We start from the raw sequence: 22,934 nt of genomic DNA on the forward strand, positions 1-22,934 counted from the left end.
TTGCACCTACATACAAGATTGTGGGCAGACTGTGGAGTAATGTGACTAATACTTGTGTGGGTTTGGTGAGATTAGACACAACGTGGTGACATATTTTTTCTTTTTTGAAGTAAAAAAAAAATTACTGATCTTAAAGGTTTAGTTTCAACAGATTGGTCTTTTAGCTCAGAGATATCAGAAAGTCACACTCCTCCTCACTCATTGGCTCTCCCCTGTCATGCCTTGAAAACTTTGAAAAGGTAGATAGGCTACACAAGAGCTGAGGCTTATCTTGGATATGAATTTTCACTCCAGTGAATATATCATTACGTTAAAGGTATTTTCAAGGCTGTATGCACTGGTAGACACACTTTGGCTTCATATTACACATAGCCTGTCGTGGCTTGCAAGATGATGCACATCAGAATCTTTACTTGTGTAAGGGTGCTGACCCGAACAGAAGCAGATACATGTGTACAGAGTTCACAATGATATGAACATGCTGTGAACTTTAAATGGGATGCACACCTTTTACTATGCTCATTCTCCAGAAAGCATTTTCCTGGGAAAGAGACGGCTTCTTACTAGTCAAAGATGTCTTGCTCATCTTTGAAAGCATTTGAGAAAAAAGCTCAGCTTTATCAGTGTTATGTGGTGGAGGTTTGTAACAGAAGTCCCCTATGCAGGCTGGAGATATAAAGACTTACACTTTTGCAATTTCTTCTTTGCAAAATATCTTAAGCTCAGTCAAACTGGATCAAAAGCTTCTCTAAATATCACTTTTCCAAGTCTTGCTGCAGATTCTGAATTTGATTTAGGTCTGGAATTTGATATGGCTAATTGAAAATATGTGCTTTAATCTAACCTGTTTATCAGGATTATTTCAGCTTGGTGGTGCTGGAGAGTTTTTGCTTAATGTCAATCTTTTGCATCCTCTTCCTCTGCCCTCACTCCAGAATCTCTTGTTCTTGTTTTCGTAAATATATGTTTTATAAATGTTTGTGTGAATATACATGCTTCAACAGAGCTTAATTTGCTGCTAAAAAGTCATATTGATAGCTCAAAATATTCTACAGTTAAGAAAGAAGTTCAGATTTTACAAGTTGGTTTTATATCTTTAAGTACTTGGATGCTTCTGAGTAAAGTCAAACATAATGCAATTAAATAATTTAATTTTTTCCTTTACAAAGATTGATCATTGAAATAAACCTGCAGATTGTTATTTTGGGAACCAGCAGAATGTGGCACCATCCTCTAAGCATGACCTCTAAACCTGAGATATGATCTATTTTTCTCACGTACGCAATGATGATGCGCAATTCAAAAATACAAAACAAAAAACACATCTAATTTGAATTATCTTTTATTTTAAAAGCTAAAACAAAGAACATTCCTTCTAAGTATTCACATCTTAGTTTTCTGCAAACCAGTTTATTAAGCACCCAAACTAACTGTAATCCCAGGATCTAAAGTTTAAGATGTGGAATGATGACGTTATGGCAGAGGTGCCCAAAGTGGGTCCTGGAGGCCCGGCATCCTGCACGTTTTAGTTCTCTCCCTGGTTTAACGCACCTGGATCAAATGATGGCTCGTTAGAAGACCTAAGAGGAACACTGACAAGCTGAAAAGGTTGTTACTACCACCAGGGAGAGAACTAAAACGTGCAGGATGCCGGGCATCCAGGACCGACTTTGGGCACCCCTGCGTTATGGTAATCCTTTGGATTTTATGTTGTTCAACAATTGTTAATTTTGAAGATGAAAGATTCCTCATCCTGAGACAGGCATCTGTGTAATGATCAGTATGGCAAGACAACCTGACTAATCTAGAGTAATGATGAGAGGAAAGATGGTATAAGCCTGGAAGAAAAATATGAAACATAAAAAATGTAGCATCTAGTTCAGGAATGTATTCATTTGTTTAGAGATTACAGCTGGTAAGGTGCTTCAGAGGGTCATTCATCTTTAAAGTCCAGGTAATGGAGTGTGTTTAGGTTTCAGTCTGCCTGTCTACTGGACTGTGGTGTGTGAGTTTGTGCAGGCCAAACAGTGACATTTGAATTACTCCTTATTCACACTGACTTCATGTAAGGCCTGCAGTAACAAAGTAACAAGTCAATTTGTCCACAGTGGCACTGCCATACAAAATTTATGAATGGTTCACATCACTCAGACACCAGAGAGGAGTATGATTCATTTTCTGAATACACACACACACGTACGCACACACACACCCTGCTCATATTTACTTTCAGAGTTCGTACTGGTGGCGCAAATTGTAACTCAGCATCTCCGATCTTTAATAAAATATCCAAATAAACTAAAAAGGTGTGACTGTACATTCTGAGTTGCACTAAAAGTTATTTTGCAAACAAACAAGGTGTACTGTGATCTCACAAAAGATGACTGTTGAATTAACACCCACAATGCTGTGCAATGCTGCGTAAGTTCACACTTTCAAAGATCAATCAATGAATATTTAAATTAACTCATAATTTAATATTTAAATGCAAGTTTTGCAGTCTTTAAAAAGAGTCATGTAACATCTGAAATCAGAGGATTGCCTTTTGAATCTATTTACTTTTAACCACGTTTTTGCTTTTGATCATCTGCTCTTGGTTAATAATAGCTGGTTAATCAAAGCCATTTTGGCTTCTTGTGCTACAAAGAACATTTTTTTCCCCAGTTTTTGACAAAGATAACAGAAATGTTTGAGAATATTTTAACCTAAAAGATGGTTTATAATGGGGGGAAACTGCAGGGCCACTAATAGCTGACTGGGTAAGACGGGAGTCAATGTGGTGTGCTTTCAGACAAAGTCTGGACTCCTGAAGTTTTAGTCAAGCACAGTTTGCAGTTTAGCTGCATAAAACTACACTATTAGCTTTTTTTGTTGGTGGTCTTGCTTGGACAACAGGATGGATTTTTTTCAGCAGGAAAAAAGCACCATAGCAAAGGTGATATACAATTTGATATAAAATAATAAAAAAAAATTTAACATCAGAAATTTGCTGTGAAAAGTTCTTTACAGATTTCTTCTGTTTTAGTTTTTTTTTTTTTTTTGGTCATACATAAATGTTGTAGGCCATTAAATAACTTCTAATGGACAAACATAAAAATGCTAGATTAAATTTATTTTAGAGAAACAATAGCCCCCTAAACCTGATAACTGGTTGAGCCATCTTTGGCATAGACAATTATCTTAAAGGGTTTGGAATGACTTACAGGGAGTCTTTTATGTTGCTGTATTGGAATATTGTCCCACTTTTCTGCAAAGAATCACTTTAATTCACTGGATTGTTTTAATGAATGAAAAGCCTGTTTAAGCTTATATCACACACATCAATCTTAATTAACAAGACAAACTTCCTGGTGAGCTTTGCATCACTCTTAGTGAAAATCTGCAGAGAACAGGAAGTGTTCTTTGGGTTCTTTCTGAAATCTGAAAAACACTCATGTTTAGTCAAGTGGTGATTCTACAGTAATGGTGAGCTGAACAGTTGTCTTGTGTTTGTATGTGCTGCTCCAGTAAATGGGTGATCTATCCAGGGTGCACATCACCTCTCACCCACTGACAACTTACTGCATACAGTACAGATATTAAACATTACATAAAAGAAAAAATGGCATACAAACTCTGAGTAAGCTTAATATCACAAATCACATTATCTCTGCTTTGTAATTACTCTAAATTGTCTTCTGTTATTCTGCATAAAATAAGATATAAAAGTCAATTGTGAAAAAGTTTACATTGAAATAAACTCTCTCTACAAACAGGTAAGGTCAGGTTTAATCAACTTTTTGAAAGAGATTTTAATAAATTATCATACAAAAACCAAGAGAAAACAACTTTAGACAATAGGCTACCAAAATTAGGAGTTAGCAGCAGAATCAGTATTTCAGTTTGTCTCAAACTATACGACTATTTGAACAATCTAGTCATGTGGTAACAGTGACCTGAATAACTCAAACTCTGTCAAATCCAAATTAACTTCAGTGACAAAGATAAAACTGATCTTACAAAAGCCTCCAGTTCAAGCCAGACTCCATGGCTTTTACCCGACTAATTACAGAGAGAACAAGGCCCAACATATTTCCATAATCCTTGGCTGTAATGACCGGATCTATTTAGTGATTTCAAACCCATCAAACCGACATGGCTCTGAGCACAGCGAGTCTACTTCATCATTGTAGCATTATCTGTTCCTTCAGAAAGTAGGAGAGTGTGAGACAGATATGGATGAAGGGCAAAGGAGTTACATCATCCCTGCATGCTTGTCAAGATGGAAAATGACATTGGACTTTAATTCAAGAAGTTTGATAGGGAAAAAAAATACAAATACACAACGGTTTGTCAAGTGCTTCACCAGATCTTCTGGGTTTTTCCATAACGGCTGACAGACTACAATCTGTTATTTCAGCTCCAAACATTTCTCCACTGCTCAGGAGCAACCTGTGATCAGTCTAAAGAAGAACTTGGAGGCCATAGACTTGGATGCACCGTGTAAGTCAATGCTGATGGCCGCACTGGAAGCTCCAGAAAATCAAAGTTAATATCTCCATGACAACTTCAAATGGATCAAAATACTCGTATGGGAATTTCCATGTCTGAACAAGACAGTTGAAGGTGAAAACAAATGCAGCAGAATACAGCAGATACTTCCCAAAACCTACATATGTTTTACTCCAAACAGGACGTCGGCCATCTTGAATTGATTAAAAGGGGCGACAGTAGCATCATCCAACCCAAAGAGACACGTGAATCTAAGACTAGTTGGAAAGACAACTTGTTTTTGTTTGTTTTTACCAAAGGCAGAAGAAAAATCCTATAACCATTAAATTACGAGGCTATTTCATTTTTGTTTGCATTTTGTGAAAAAGGAAGTTGCACGCATGTCTTCCTCTCAGGCCACTACAAGCAAGGGGACGAATACGTTTTTGAAAGGTTAGATCATGTGAGCTGAAAAAGTAACAAATGTTGCAATTTTTGTCCCCAATCAAACTATGTCTACTGGAGTAGCAGGTGTGAAAACACCCTTAGTTGACCTGAAATTAAATTTAATATCATCTAAATCCTACATGATGCCACATGTAAAGATTCTGTACAATCACCATTCATTTCTTGACTCTTGGTAAATACACATTTTGCCCTAAAAGAAAATTCCTGTGGCAACAAATGTTGAAGATTTAACTAGCCATCCAGAACTAATCTCCATAAAAACCTTTGCCTCTCACTATACATATCTGATATATTTAGTCCATTTGACTCACAAAACACAGCTGCTCATGTGAAAGCCCAAACTGCATGATGCTCCATTTATTATTCATGTATGAAGAAAGAGGAGAAAGCAAAGAAAAAACTTTGAAACTTTAAAAAGATAAGGCAAAGTGCTGACTTATGAAGAGTGAAATTGAGATGAGCGCAGATTTTAGTGCAGACAGGTGAAGCGGGTGTTGTGTAGAGAAGTGTGCCAGAGTCCTTTGTGAGCATTAACCTGAAACTGTGGAACATGGTTTAATTAGCTTGAGAACCAAGTAAGGGGTTCAAATTATGATGAGACTCTCAGAGAATGGTAATCAAAAATAGGAAAGCCAGAGTGAATAAATGATCGCAGGGATTTTCTCTAATGCAGCTGGATATTCATAGAAAATATCTCAATTACATCTCAAAAAGTCCAGTGATTCTCAGGAATAGAACTAATTTCCTTTTAGAAAAAGAAAATTACAAAAGAAAAGATAGCAAATAACCCCATCTTGTTGCATCATTTCCTTACAATTTTACCAAATCATCATGAAGACTTGTCAAGATATCCAAAAAATGGGAGCCCAATTTGTCAAGATTCTTGCTCAGAAAAATATAGACCTAGTTGCACCTCTCTTTCACATGAAGACTTTTGGGACAAAAGTTGGCTCCCTCCAATCCCTGGCTGAAACTGGTTTCTACACTCTCAAAACTGCTGAGTTACTTTTTTCTCCAGATCCTTGATTTTATACTGATGGAACAAAATTATTTAATTACCATTTGTGGTAAAACTATGTCAGTTAATTGGCTGAGAGGAGAAACATAATTCTTTAAAAAAAAACATGTCAAACTTTGCAATTACGTGGTCAGACTGCCCTGAACCACGGCCACCTTATTAAATATGATTAGCAAATTATGGTGTACAGAAATGTTAATGTCAATGAGTTGCAGTAATAACTTTCCTCCAGAGTTTGGTGACTTAACATACAGAAACATCAGCTTTTTTTAGACACAATTGAATTTGGTTGGAAATTTAACTGTGTCTAGTTAAATTAGACAATTTAATTGGCAACAAAGTCTCGAATGCCAACTGAATTGTTTAATGATCTCTTGGTGAATATTTCTCCAATTCACAGAGTATTTTGGTTAAATCCACAGAGCAACCCTGTTTTTATAAATCAACCTGCATTTACCTCAGGTTGAATTTGTTTTTTTATGTTATATTATTAGTTTGACATGTATGAAATAATTCAGACTTGTATTAATGTTAGACTTCTAAAAAGATATTTTCTCATGTAGTGGCATTATTCCCATTAACTCTTATTACTTATTTGTGTTGGACTTCTTCCTGATTGTGCAGACAACAATAAGAGGCTGTTGCCTGCAGCTCATCACAACAGTTCACAGCCTTACACTTGTTCTACAACTTTTTGCAATATTTATACCCTAAGTGGCAAAAGGGAAAAGCCAAGAAACAGCACACATCAATTTATAAAAACCAATCTATAGGTAAGAAGTAATACGATTTGTAATAACGCATATATCCTGAGGCTGCCTTGGAAAAATGGTTTGCTAGACAAAGTTTTTGGAGAAGGTTGCTGTTATCATTGAGAAATCTATGATCTCTTGTTACCTGTGCTATGAAAACATAAAGGTATTTCCTTTTCTGCCTGAACTCTGAAACTATTTCACTTATTAATGATCCTATGTTGTAAAGAAGAATACAAGCAGATCAACATCTACCAATGAAAACTTTTACATTAAGCTATTCAGATATCAACAAAATATGAAGCTTCAGTTCCACCCTGCCTCCTTTCTTTTTGTATGAATGTGTAAAATATACCCCAAAGTTTCTTTCTGTCTCTTTGTAAAAAAGAAAGGTCCATATCTCCCATTGTGCAGGCGAGCGGACTGATTGGATTCTCAGCCTGTCAATGGAAATAACTTCAAAGAGTGAACAGAAATATGAAAAGGTGCTCCTAAGAGGGCCCAGGCTCAGTGGCTAAGTGGGAAAAGGGCACCCTGTCACAGAGAGAGGAAGAGTGAAGACTGAAAAGTAATGAATCTTACAGTACATGGCAGCTGATTTTTTTCCCCAATAGAGGACAAGGTCAGAAGTCATGTTCAAGGGGATGATGTTCATTGCTGAGCTGTGAAAGACTCACACAATATTCTTGACATATTTCACTAAGATTAATACAAGTAAACAAGTCTTGGTAATATAAATGACTCTTTTTAAATTACACGCATGCTTTTAATGACACCTTCATGGCAAAATTTTAAAAAAGCCAGTAAATAAAAGTCTTTTGTGGCCTTTGGACAAAGGAACTAATTCCATTTCCTGATGTATTTTACACACACAGGGTGGTGCCCAAAATAATATAACAGGACTGATTATATATTTAGATACAAAACTATTTTGTTCACATGAATTGCAGCCAAAGGTAACACAAAGACAGACTGAAAACAGAAACCTCCAAATTCATCCTTTTGGGTTTAGTCTTACACTTTTAGGAACGATTCCAGACGATCACTTTGACTTCTGGTAAAGTGATGGCCTTTTGTGGAGCATTGACTGCGACATCTGTATTGAAGTCTTTTTGGATGTGTATTCAGAGAAACGAGTGGTGGGATTGTGATGTGATGTGAAGTGAAGCGCTATAAGTTCATAATTTTCCCAATTATAATTTTCAGCCATTGTGTATATCTGAATTCATTGCTTCTGGCTTCTGCTGGTGCAGAATTATGATGAATGTCTCGCATCAATACAGTAAAAGTAGCATAAAATGGAACATGATCGTTCAAACTGAAAATGCTTTGAAAACAGTCGGATACATTTCCGAAGTAGAACCACATATGGAAGTGGCACCAATTGGATATTTTGGGGGTGAAAAGGTCAGAATTATGTCATTTAGACAGAAATGAAAAAGTTGGATTTGTGTTGCATTTGAATGCTGTGAACCCCTCCACATTTGTGATATGCAATTACCCCCATTCACCTTCTATACCACTAGCTCATACATTTACCAACAGATTCTACATAACACTGTCACCACTTACGTTGGACTGTTTAAACTTGTGATTATCAATGGTCACACCAAGAAAGATGTGTAAAGTAAAGTTTGAATGATGCTCTGTGTCATAGAACTCATTAATCTGAGAAATGTTGTCAAAAGGTTCATAAGGCAGGAAGACAATTACCGACAGGAAATGTACTGTGGAGAGTATTAAGAAATAGAAGTGAGTGACTGGTCATGGTGTCTTCATCTGTCAGCAGATGTGTAGATACCCAGTTCAGGTTTGGTAAGTAGAATAGGTATTTATTTTACTAACCAAACTTTTGCAGAAGTGAGAAAGCTTCCCAGGTGAGTGTTGCAGTAGTGGATGGAACCAAGAAAATTGAGAAAAAAATCATATAGTGGTACAAACTAACCTCCAGGCAGGTTATTGCTATCATGGCAGAGAACCTGGCTGATTCTCCTACAGCATGGCTCCAGGAGTTGATGGCTTGCAGATGGTAGCAGGAACAGTCCAACCCTCAAGGAGGAAAGGAACAAATAAGGAAAATAGAACAGAGAAAGAGGAGAGACAACCCCCCGCCCCCAACTCTTCTCATATAATGGGATATTGGTCTATTGGAGGATCAAACTGCAGACAAGAGTTCAGGAGCCAAATGGTTGTGAAACAGAATATATTTATAGGTTTTGGGTAAAACCATGTATTTATCTAAATCTATGTAACAAATTGTAGTCTAACAGAAATGGCTCAGAATTGCCAACAAACACTATTGTTACATTTTAGTTTTTAACTCCAACTTTCTGCAGCCTCAAAGAAATCTATATATATATATATATAAAAAAAGGAAGAAAAGTCTTAACAGCATTCAGTACAAGAGAAGCCTGACCTCGAACACTTGGCCTGGACAAAGGCCTGGCAGAGAATTTTTTGAGTCTGATCAAACTCTTAAATGTCTCTGTGAGAAAAGATAGAAGGGATGGAGCTCCTGTCACAGACAGTTTTTCTTTTCCCGCAGGTTTTGTCAGATTGTCTGCTTGTCTACCTTGCTGGAAGTCAAGGTTTGGCAGAATACATCTAAAAGTAATCATGTTCTTGGGTTTTGAATTGCACAACCCATAAGCAATCATTATAATGGAGGCTGCTTTGCATCTTGACTCTAAAAATGCATGAATTCTCTTTAAATACAATCCACTGAGTCACTTCCTTCATATACTTAAAAAGATGGATGCGCATAATTTAGGGAAACTGTTGTATCTTCTGCCTAATTCCTTAGCAATTGTTCTGCACTTTTTAAACTACTTGTAGCAATGAAAGTCAAAGAAAAACAGATGCTGCTTATACTCAGATTCAGTTTCCTTTTTCATCCCTAACTCTGTTTTTTCATGTGCTTCCCTCTCAACTCTTTTCATTCCATAGCATTAGTTTGAAAAGGTTCAGTGCAGTTTGAGCTGTCACATATTCGATAATGGTAATGACAGTAAGGACAGACAGAGTAATCTTACCTCTGCTTCATTGCCCCAGAGATGCTCATGATTGGTGCTCCACTGCTCCGAGAAAATGATTGTAATTATTTGTCAATTTATTTCTTTTACCCATTTTACAAATATACTTTGTTTTTTGTCAGAATGTAAAATGCTTTTTTAAAGGACTAATGTAATTTAAGTTGGTTAGCCTTGTTTTGTATTAGTTATTTAGCTGCACTAGAATTCCACCATTTTACCATTTAATCATTTTACTTAACCTTTATGCAGTAAAAACTAAATGCAACAAAAATGGGTTTTTCATAACAAATCAGCAGATATCTGAAGATGTTTAAGAAATAAAAAGTTTAACTTCTAATTTATTACCACAGGTGTGCTACTACACAAAAATTTTAAGATTAGTACAAATTAATGATAAAAAAAATGTGTATGAGCACATGTTTAGGTAACCCCAGATGGTTGCCAAGGGAGATTCAAACATACATGAAAGAGTCAAAACAACGTTCCAGGTATGTTTTTGACAACAATAAATTTATGTCAAATTTTTTGAAATTTATGACATAAATTTCAAAAAAGTCAATTTTAAATAATGACCCTCACAGTTTTTAACTGCTGGACTTTGTAGTAACTTTATCAGATTCTTCACAAACAACTGCAATAATCTACACAATAGCCAAATTTCAAATGCAATCAAAAGTCAGTCACTGATTTTAATTGTTAAACAATATTTTTCCTAGACACAATTTCAGTTCACTAATTTCTCTTGAGACTAGTGTTTTGAGACAGAATAATATCCACACAACGCCATCTGTCAGAAAGAATGATTGCTGACGTTTATCAATCCAGTCATCTGTGCTTTCACACACCGTCAAGAAAACTGTCTTCAGATTGAATGTGTCACATTTGTAATGATGGACTAGCCTGAGGAGAGAGCAAGTTACATAAATCACAGATGTTTTTCTGTACTCAAACATATTTGACACACACAAATTGCAGCTACATAAAAAATGGTGTGATTTATTAAACACACCCCTACCATATTCAAAAGCAAAGCCTGTTATCTACTTTTAACCTGTCCTGTATCTACTGCCTAATTGCTCATGTCTGATTGATGGGTTTCACAGACGAGACTATCATCTCTTTGTCACATAGTACTAAAGACACAGCATATCATTGTCTGGAATGATAAGTCATATCTGCTGAAATTATATTAAACTGTAGATGTCTAAAAGCTAATAATATGCAAACCCCGAGGCCTGGGCTTGTTAGAAGAGATAACGACATTAATCTTTGTACCAGATCAGTGAAGTTTTACAGCGGGTCTTGCTGGATGGTGCTGCAAATTTGGTTTACACAAAGAAAATAATATTGTACGGATTTCACAGTGAGGTCACCATTGAAAGTCAGCCATTAAAGAGGTTTTTTGGACAGAAGCAAATCCGAAAGAGAGAAGGAAGATTGGAGAATGGAGAGATAAAAAGTGCAGCATTGGCAAGTTCTTCTGTCTTTGATGGTGTTAAAGAGAAAATGTTCTGGATAGACAATCCATGCCTCTGGTGACATTCTTCCTTTGTTTCTGTTTTAAACTGGAGGCTTCCACATTTTTTCCTTTCTTGTTTTTCCCCCTTTTCTGTTGCTCTATTCACATTCGCCTCCATTCCCTACATGCCTCATTCCACTTTCTTTCTTTCAGGCCCTCTCCCTGTTATGCCCCCGTCTCTTGGTTTCATTTTCAACTATCCCATTCTCTCTGCTTTCTTCATATTTCTCTCCAGTCATTTGCAAATTCTCTTTCAGTCTTTTATGCTTCCATCCTCAACTATTCTGCCTACCAAACTCCTTTGTTGTTTTCTTTCCCTTTCCTCCTTTTCTCTGGGTGTATGGTTTGCTGTTCTCATGCATGCAAACCACATCTTCCAATATCTGACCAAGCACCTGGCAGGCGTTAAGCTGCGGAGACCAATCCGTTACCTTAGCTGGCCCTCAAACTGAAGTGCTTTTCAGAGGATCAGAAGAGTCCAAGCAATCCCACTGACATCCAACAATGCAACTTCTCAAAGGTGTCACATTGTTTTTGTGCAAAAATAAGTAAAAGAATAATCATGCACAGTATTCATATACATGCAAATTGAATTATGCTATCAACATTTCCAAGTAGCATTCAAGCAGCATGGGGGCCAATAGTTGTTTCTTACTAACGATGGCTAAACATGCTTGTCCTTGAAAAGTAAGACAATGACCTGATTGAGATGCAGTGGCTGAAATGGGTTCTTCCACTGTGACATTTTTCAGAGTTGGAATAGAGAATAAGCAGATCAAGATAATGGAATCGTTCAGATTGAAAATGGAAGAGGACAGTTTAGCCATAATCACATCTCCTGTTTCAGTTTTTCGCTCTCTGCCTCCTTTTCTCTACTTCTCATTTTGTTTCGTTTTCTCCATCATAAGCATGCAAACACCATCGCTCTTCTCCCTTACTGTTCTGTGCTTTTATTTTTCCCTCCAATTCCTAATGTGGCAGCATGGAACAGAACCTGCATAAAAAGCAGTATCCAATTAGGATTTCTCTTTTCATGTTGAGGCACTGCGCTGAATATAAAAAGGGGTGAATATGCACGCATGCTCAGGCCATAGTCACTGACAGCATGCAAATTCTCACACTTTCAGGCACTCAAGCAGTGATGCCACAAACACACTTTAACACACATGCATGAACAACTGTAGAAGCCCAGCTTCCCTCTTCACTTTTAGCTACCATCCAAGGCTATTTGAATATGAAACCTCAGTGTCATTTGCACAGCCAAAAGAAATAAAACACCAAAAGAGCTTTTCTAGATGTGCCTATAGTGCCTGCACAAGCATGCAAATTAAAAAGTTTATCTTGGAAAGTGCTTACTGTAAAATAGCAGCAGAGAGCTTGAGGTGAAATAAATAATTATTCTCTCTTAGGTGCATTGCAAATCAATGCTCTTTATGTAATGATTTTAGAATAAAGTGCCTTGCAAAAATATTCACTCCATCTGAACTCTTTCACCAATACAAATCTGAAAAAGTGTGGACAGCATTTGATGTAACCCCTTCTTTCTGAAACTCATGAAAAAGCTTCAGTTGCTTTCAGAAATTATGCAATGAGCAAATATTATTTTAACTGTACCTGTCCACCTTGTGAAGGGACTTGAAATTATGTTGTAACTGCACTAAAATTTACCTGCCCAGATGAAGTGTCTTGCCCAAGAACACAATGATGGACATAAAGCAGAGGGTCGAACCGGAAACCCACTGGTTACAGGATCAACCCCTACCTCCTGAGCCTCCTGAGCCCCATTTTAAAATATATTTGTTTTTTTTACTTTTTGGTGACATTTTAAGTATGAATATATATTCAGGATTTTCTGTCACTTGTCTGGGGTGTGTTTGACTTTTAATTAAAGCATCATGCCACTTCAACACTCTTGTCTGCATTTTGATCCACATTCAGATCACAAAGCATGACAAAATGATCTGAACAAGATCTAAGACAAAATACTTAAACATTTTCATTATTTCAACAGAGGCTAAAGGTTTTCATTCTTTGATGAGGCCCATTTTTTATATTTTAAATTACCTAAAAACTAGAATAGTTTTTAAGCAATCTAAGCTTCAAATGTATTTAAATTATTTGTGATTGGTTACAGTTTTAATGCTGAAAATCACAGCTTTTTATTTTATGAGGAGAACGTCTCTGTCATTGGGTGAGCTCTCAGTCGACTGGACACTGTTGCAGTGTTTGCTAATGTAACTGTCCTGTTCCACAGCTGGGATGCTCACAAAAACGTTTCTGGAGAATGTTCAGGAAAATAACATACCAGAGATAAAGTTAAAGAAGTTTAAAGTTGAGTTATGTGATAAAGCAATATTTGAAGCTTCCAATGTCCTTCCATTATATGAAAACAGAAGTAGTATTACACCACTGTAAACCCACATCCTATAAATCACCTCAATACATAAAAATATTTTTTAGAAAGAAAAAATTTAAAACTAATGGGATATGAAAACATTTTGTAAGAACTGGTGAAGTTTAATTTGGTCTAATGGGATCTAAGTTGTATGGAGGTTTTAAATGCCACTGAAAATAAAATATCACAAAACCACACCATGTTGTGCTCAAACCTCATTATTTTTCCATCTGCTGATTCCCCTTTTGTAAACTTTAATTCACTAAATACTCCTTCATATGTTAACTGAGACAGAAACAAGCAGATGCCGAGATGGATTTTTATTTGCTGGCACATTTTGTTGTTACTGTCATCATGATCACATCTTTTTCGCCTGGCATGAGCCATATGCCTAATTTCTGAGTCAGACAATGTCATCCGTTTAAGCTCTATGGAGCTTTTTCTACATGGTTGAAATATATCAGCCAGCAAGAGAAAGCAAGTGGGATTTCTGTTCACGGCCAACGGAGGTGGGGGAGAAAGGAGAAAAAAGAGCCAGTCGGGAAAAGACAATAATTCAAAACCTGCCAAAATCATTCTTCCCTCACTAATTCCCAGCCGAGGAGGTGGACTTGGTCACTAAAGCTCTCTGGTAATGTATTATGGAGGCTCTGGATAAGATGGCCGTTCTGCTGCAACACAAGCAGATTTGGATGTCGGCACCAAGCCCTTCACATCATTGCTGTTTCTTAAAATAAAGCCTTTCTGGCTCCGTGATTGCTCTATCTCAAGCTGCAATAACAATTCTCCTAAGTCCTGACTTAAAAATGAATCTCACTAGATTCTCGGTGCAGACAGGTAGTATGGAGTATGTTATCCACCAACATGTATGCTTGTTGGTGGATAGCCAACAAATTTGTTGACTACTAGAAAATATTTCCCAAATTGAACAATTTCTCTCAGATGAACCTCATGTATAAACTGATGATTTTGTTTTGCATTGCATCTTTTGACATTTAGAGAAAGCATGATGGTGCTAAAAGAGGAGCTATGGCATTGCATGAGGTAGTCTGGAGTGGCAGAGAAGTATCTTAGAGTGGTGCAGGACATGTATGAGATCTGTCAGACAGCAGTGGGGTGTGCTGGAGGAGTGACAGAATAGTTCAAGGTGGAGGTGGGGCAGCATCAAGGACTGACTATAAGCCCCTTCTTGTTTTGGAGGCAAAGTCAGAGAGACCAGACTGAGATGGTTGGGTGAGGTTCAGAGAACAGACAATGATTATATTGTTAGAAGGGTGCTGAGGTTGGAGTCACTGGGTAGGAAGCCAGGAAGAGCGAAAAGTAGATTTATTGATGTGGGGAAAGAAGACATGAAGTTAGTTGGTGTAAGGGCAGAAGTTAGTTGGTGTAAGTGCAGAGGATGTAGTCAAAATCCTGAGTCACAATAAACAAAAAATCTAAAAAAAACAACAAAAAAACAAAAAAAAAGTCAGGAAATTATGAACCATTAGACGAAGGTAATGGTGTTGTAGAAACATTTGAAACAATTTCAAATCAATCACCTGCATTTACTGGATTTTCACTTTTAAATGAAATCGATATACAGTGCATTTCATTTGAAGCATTACTTGGAAGATTGCTGAACCTGGTTTAGTTGCAGATTGAGATTTGTGTGAAAAAACTCATTCAGGGGAATGAATCCTGGCATAACAACAGCACTGTTTCTCTTGTGCTATAAGAGGTGATTGTTTAAATTTAGTGAGACTGACAGGCTTGATAACTGGGTCAGAGCAAGGTAAAAGAAATAGGAGCAAAAGGAATAAAGCTGAGATAAATGTGGATGCAGTACGAAGTTATTTTGGAAGGAGTCTGTATATGTGAGGATAAGAGGTGCACAGGGAATGGCTGATGCGTCTCGGTACATTTGACACATCTCGCAGCCTCTGGCATCAGATAAGTCAGCTGGCGGAGGAGAAGTATTTTAAAAATCTCTGGGATTATGATAACTCCTGTTGAATCTTCTTATAGGTAGACGTGAAAGATTAATGTGGACCTTTAAAAAGTGATGATGGAAGTCATGAAAGTTAACTAAGCTCCTTCATGCTCAACAGATCACTCAAATAGCTTATCTTTCAAACAGCCTCTGTCATTCTGATTCTGTATTAAGTAAATCCTAAAGTTCACTGTAATAGATGGTAACCCTTTGTCAGCCTGATAGTTGGTCAGCTGTGTGATGAAAGTGAGGGAAAAAGATGAAATACAATTGAAAGTTTTTTTTCTGATTTCTGTTGATTCTTTAATAATCCATATAAAATGATACTTTATTTTTTAAGACATGAACACATTCACTCAGAGCGCTTAGTGTTCAGAGGGGATTTTGCTTTGGGTGTCAGAATATAAGTATCTGATCTTTCTAAAACTTTGTCAGTCTTGTTCATATAAAATAAAAAGACCCAACACAAACAATGTCAGCAACAATACGCTATGGTATACGTTATTCTCATTTGTCCATAACGATTGAAACAGTGAGGCTTTTTCATTGAATGTGTGGGTGAATTTTAATGGAGATACTAGAGGACACACTGGTGTGTCTATCTGGCAACTGGAAGCTGCCTCTGATCCACTTCTGGTGAGATGCCACCTTATCCTTTAATCTGTGCCCAGGCCTTTCAAGTAACCGTGGCCTGGCTTTCCATCAAAACTTACTCACCCATGAGACAGTTTTTATGATTTTTTTGGCGAGAGGATGTGGGTATGGTAGGTGTATAGGTGTTTTTCATATAAAACAGACAATGAAGTTTCTGTGCGTGGCAAGCATTTCTACTAGGTAGAAACTATTCCCTATCCTGCTTGTAAATCTAACCACAAAAAACACGAATTCCTTTAAAAGCTTTTTAAGATGCCATTACACAATGAGTTCCACATGTAATATCCACCTAAACATTTTTCTAAATGTCTAAAATACAGCATGCTGTATTGTATGTGACAAAAACAAAAATAATTCAGAAATGTAAAAAACAAAAACATAAAAAAGAAACAAAGCATGGTTTTTCAGTTTCTTGCAAATAAAAAATAAAAAAATTGAGGCATGTATATCTACACTTTGTACAACCACTTTTTGTTGCAATTAAACCTGTAAATATTTGGGGCTATTTTAGCTTTGCACATCTGCAGTTTGAAACGTTTGCTCATTGTTCTAGGAAATAAATCATACAAGCTTTATTTGTATAGGAATAGAAAGAGTGCTGTAAACATTAAACATTAATTTTCTATCTTCCCACATACTTTTAGATGAATGTAAGTCCAAACTATTATTAGGTCTTCTTTCATGAGGTAATCTTACTAGATTACCTCGTGTTCATTCACTGTACAACAGTGAAGTCGTGTAGCGAAAAGACGGAAAGAAGTGTTTGTGGTCATTCTCTTGTTTTAACAAAGTCAATTATATATATTATTATATTAGTGAAGGACCTTTGAATAGCAACTGAACTGAAGCATTTCAGCCCACAACACTTGTATAGAAAAATACAAGTCTGTCCAAAATAACAAAATGAAATATAACCTAATTTTACCTCGAAGGCGCAATCCTTTAGCTTGTTCAGGATCTCTGTTGTTTCTGATTCAGACTCGTTCCAATGCTGTGTCTGAGTCAGCTAGGTCTAGCTCAGCAGACATTCCCTCAGGGTTCACACTCAGCAGTTGCCATGCTGGAGTGAAGACGTGCCGATGGTGGAAAGAGCTGCACACCCTAAAGGACAGGAGGTGCAACATGAGATGGAGTGAGAAACTACTCACTGTCCACCCTTACCTCACAAACACACCTCTTAAAACAGCCAGGTGTTCCAAAGGTTGTAAAAATGGCATTGTGCATAAGCAAAGTGATATTTAGAATCACTAATAAATAAATGGGCAAGTAAAAGTAATACAACTTCAGTGCATTATGTATTTTTTAAAGAGTATGCATAATGATTTGAATCTGAAACCCTTGTTTTGTTGCATGTAAACTTTACAGTACGCCAAGATGTATAAAGAAACAGGTCTTAAAAGTGAGAACAGTGTATTGTGACCTTTGGATTTAGTAAAATTTTTATGTAGGTGTGACTACATTCTGAAGATCTGGCAGAGTTACAAATATAGCACCTGGGAACAAAAGCAGACTCAGGAGATGTATGGTAGAGACAAGAGAAGAGGAGATTATATCAGTATTTCCAGTGCTGAACAGCTTTTTGCTCACCTCTGTTATCTCTCATCATTCCTCACATCGGCTTTCGTACTTTAAACTGTAAATCATATTACACGCTGGGTGTCTCTGAAAAATCTTATATTACCTGGGAGGAATGGGTGAGAATTAAACAGAGCCTTTGCTCTTCCACTACCGTCCTACTGTAACATTTTGGCATTGCTTAAAGAAATTATTTAATATGTAGAATGCCTTTTTGTCACTTCTAACTTATTTTTATTGGATAAGAAACAGGCATCTGCTGGGATGTTGAGATAAGAGGATAAATTCATGAAATGTATTCTCCATTAGTCATCAGGTAATTTCTGAAGGCAGTTGGTTGCACTCAGAGAAAAGGGGACTGAATAGTTTTGCACACTGCACTTTTCAGCTTTTTATTTGTAAAAACATATTTGAATCATGTACAATTTTCTTTCTACTTCACAATTGTATACCACTTTGCGTTGCTGATGACTGCTGGTGTTTCAGGATATTCACAATCTCCGATATTCACAGAAAACTGGCCAATAGAGAAAATATTCAGTGAGTGACAGTGATGTGGACGAACATGTCTTGTTGATGTCAAAGGTCAGAGGAGGATTGGCAGACCAGCTGAAGATGACAGAAAGGCGACAGCTGCTCAAACAACCACTTGTTACAGTCTATGTGTGAAGTGTATCATCTTTAAATGAACAACACATAAAGCTGAACCAAAACTGGACAGTGAAAATGCAAAATATGGCCTGATCTTGTCAGTCAATATTCAAAAATTACAGTATGTAGTTGGTAATTTTCTGTAAAAGCATGGAAACATGAATCCAACCTACCTTATGGTTATGGTTCAGCCTAGTGGTTGTGGTATAATGGTAAAGGGAAAACTACAATTAGACATCGTTTAAATGCCACACCTGAGTATTTCTGCCGATTTCGTCAGTCCTTTTATGACTGTAGTGTCCTGATGGCTACCTCCAGTAGAACATCATCCATGTTGCAAAGCTCAGATCATTAAAAATTGGTTTGTTTGGTTCTGTTTAAGAGAGCAGATCAGGCATGTAGGAGGAGACTGATATTATGGGTGTGCAAGTGACAAATCTGCAGCTGCTGTGTGATGCTGTCATTTTAATATGGACCAAAATCTCCAATTCATATTTCCAACACCTTGTTGAGTCTATGCTATGAATAATTAAGGAAGTTCTGATGGCAAAAATGAATCGGACCCAGTAGTAGGTGTACCTTATAAAGTGTCTGGTGAGTGTATATGCAAACTTTATTTTATTAACAGGGTGGGCAGTGTGGCTTCAGATTTTGAAACAAGAGCTGCTGTAGGAAAACAGAAACTTTTTAAAGTAATGCTGACACAGGACTATGCCAAATCATCTGTATCAACGACTATCAATTACTAATTATAAGAAATGTATTTACCTTGCATTTGACAATGTAAGGCTGTGCTAAGGCAACACAGGAGTAATTAATTATTAGTTATTAATCCAGAATGTCCAATTTAAAGGAGAAAACATCTCAACTGTAATACATTTATCTTCCTGTTTTTCCTATAATGTCCTCATCCCCTTGAAGAAGCCTGGATAAACAAATGCTTTTGTTACAAAATTAATTTTTTATGCTCTTGTTTGCATCTATTGTGCTTTGTCTAACTTCCAATTTAAGAGCCATCATGATAGTGAAAACAGTCCCACAGTAACAGTTTTCATACAGATTGCTCTGCAGATTCTTGTGTTTAAAGCAAAGGTAGTTTTAAATTCATGGACTGTAAGCTAGAGACTAAAGCACAAGCAGCTTTAGTAACTATTATAACTGAATGTTAGAATAGTTACACTTATAGCGCAACATAACAACTGAGCTATAGAACACTATAAGCCAGCCAGATGATATAACAATTTCAATCTGTAGACATGGTGTTACCCTGTGACATCCCATAACAGTCAGTAATTATGAGCAGTCCTTCAGCTAATTAACCAGCCTGCTGACGCTTAAAAGTATTTTGTGCCTATTTAATTACTGATTTGGTCGTCATGGCAAACAGATTGAAAGCTGGCCCCCAAGTTTGTTTACTTTATGTTTTTTTCTGCGGGGTTATGGCTGCCACGTCAGATGGTAATCAGAAATGCTTGTTGACAGGCCCGTTAGCAGCTGAAGTAAATAAACATTTCAGATATTGCTTCAAAACCTTTTCTCTTTTCAAAATAGCACAGACACACTTTCCTTGAATTTCACTGCATATCAAGGCTTTTTTAATGAAGATTTTACATTTGCAAATATAGCAATATTTTCAAATTGTTTTCATGGGAAAAATCTGTTTTTCATTTGTTTATTATCTACTTTGTACATTGAAATGTACTGGAAAAATTCTGGAATCTGAGAGCCTGTAAAGTTATTTTCAGGCTAGATTTACATGATTAAAGAGACTTTTTAAAGTTTTATGATTGATCCAAACATAGAAATATTAATAAACATTTTTTGTAAAAAAAAAAAAAAAAGTAGTCTGCATAATAAAAAAGTATATCTTTGATCAGCTTTAATTTTTACTTAGATGGCACAAACTCAAATGATCACATATAAGATAAATGTCCCCAAATAGGTGACTTTTTTTTCCCAGTCTAAAAATATTGTTTGCCATTAGTATTATTTTTCAATACAGAATTCCCAAATGCTTGTTGTTATTCTTATTTTATGCTTTGGGCAAACCCAGCTTTATAAATATTTCAGTGTCCTATTAGGCTCCAGAGTTGTATTTGTCAGGTTCTCTGACTTTTAGTTCAACTATCTAAGAGTTTTGCGCAGCATTTTCACATTACTCTTCAATGTCCCAAGAGCTCTCAATTCTCTATTTCCTTCTGATTTAAACTATTTTATTCCTGGGCCTTGAAGGCAGCAACGATCCAAGAGGGTAGAAATGACTGACACATCATTCTCTCCTCGCTCCTCTTCCTCATTTTTTTTTCTTCTAAATATGCTTAATCTTTCAGTCTCTATTTAATAAATTCTCAAGACTTTTCTGCCTCTGTTCTTGTGTCTGTTTCACTGCATTTTTTACTTTCTACTCATGATTTATTTAGTCCCCACTTACTCTCACTCAATCTCCCATTTTCTTGCTATATCTCTTCATCCTGTCCTTCACAGATAATTTACCAAGAGGGGCATTCATTCACCTTTTAACCTTCATGCTTTCAACACCATTTTACACAAAGTAACTCCGTAGGTGAGAAAACAAGTTAAGGACAGCAGCGGGATCGAGAGAGCTAGAAAGAAAGAGCAAATGAAATGATAAAGAAAGAGTTTGGGCTCTAGAGTATTTGGATGGGACTTGGCAAAGTGCTCTGCAGTAGAAATTCATCCCCTGGAGTGAAGGCCTAGAAAGAGTTAGGGTTTATAACTTTCAAAGTGTTCTTGGTCCTAAATGTCTTATGCTTTTTAAACTTCTGTTTTGTGTTTCTTTAACCAAAATTCTTTTTTGCTGTTGTTTGAACTGAGGTTGGGTAGTTTGAATCAAGCATCATGACAAAGGCTTTCCCTTACTTTGATTTATTTCTCTGACAGACTGCCTTTTTGAACCATACTACTGATCTATGTCTGACACAGAACTAAGCTAGAATAATAGCAAGGCAGCTACTCTGCCACCGAGCCACGTTTGCTAGACTTCAGTAAATATCTCAACCCATTGTCTACTTAGTGTTAAAGTTTTTGAAGGCAATTGAAGTATTACAGAAAACAATGTTTTTATATATATTTTAGGTAGTTTAAATGTAGCTAAAGACAAGCTGCAAGACCTAAAAATATTTATCCAGTATGCAGATGTTTCCTGGGCTGCTTAATTCATCGCCATGATTGGTGTGACAAATACTTGGCAGAATAAAAATAAATAAATTACAGCTCATGGCAACCTGAGGCTTGAAATTAATATTTATGAAAGTACCTGTAGCCCAAGGAGAAACACATTGTACAGACCTATCAGGCTCAGCATTTATTTCCACCTAATATCTGCAAGCCTGAAGGTTTATCTCAAAACTCCTTTGTCATAATAGCTGCTTAATATTTTCTGTATGGAACAATAAAAAGAAAGTGCCATCTGTAACTTAGTTGTAAGTGAAGAAATTGAGGTTACTGCCATTTCCCTTAGTCTATGCTAATAAGTTGCTTCGGGTTGTGCCATTTTTTGGATACAGTTAAATTTAAAGTGATACTTGGAGGCTGCAGGGAAGCAGCTGTACAATCAGATGAAACTGCAACAGAGACAAGATGTAACTAGGTGAGACAGGATAAGTCAAGTCAGCACGAGGCAAAAGAGGAAGACAGAAAAGGTCAGAAGATGGAAGATACTACCAGGAAACACGCATGTCAGAGATGGTAATGCAGAAATAGAGCAAAAATAATAATAAAAAAAAAAATCCCTTGATTGCTAAGGTTGCTTTTACTTTTATGTGATGAACCATCTGTGCAATCTTAGAAACACTGGAGAGCTACTAGCTGAAGGAATTAGTGAATGCTGACCACCAGGAACACACCAGGGTGCATGAAGGGGAAAACTGGAGAATGCCTGCATTTGATTTCCCTCGGGTCCTTTGTCCAAATCCCTGAAAAAAATTAAGCTTCAGCCTCCAGTGGGCAGCAGATCATGAGCTAAGCTTCAGACAGACAGTAGAAATGGCATGCTGAGTCACCAGCATGCTGGTTCTACACTCACTTATTCGTTGTGGGAAAAAAGTATCTCAGGTGGTGACCTTGAATCAGTGGTGAGATGCAGCAACAGTTGAAATAACAGCAATTCGTGGACGTTAGAGAGTAGAAAATGAGGTAAGGTGGTCAGTTTGTTTTCCAGCAGCTTTCACTTATAGCAGTATAACTACAAAGATGGCTCAGAATAACCTAACCTCTTAGAATGAGAGTCAGAGCCAAATAGGACTTGCTTTCCAAAGTGCGTTTCCTGCCACTGAATCAGGTCGTAATAGACATCGTGTCCAAAAATGATGCAATCCAACTAATTCACTAATTAGAGGCCTGAACCCAAAGTAAACCTGACACATTGTTAAAACTGCTCAGTTTGATTCCAGAATAGTGTTGAGATCG

This window comes from Poecilia latipinna, unplaced genomic scaffold (assembly GCF_001443285.1).
Source record: "Poecilia latipinna isolate Pla-1442-1.1 unplaced genomic scaffold, P_latipinna-1.0 Scaffold298, whole genome shotgun sequence".
NCBI classification, from domain to species: domain Eukaryota; kingdom Metazoa; phylum Chordata; class Actinopteri; order Cyprinodontiformes; family Poeciliidae; genus Poecilia; species Poecilia latipinna.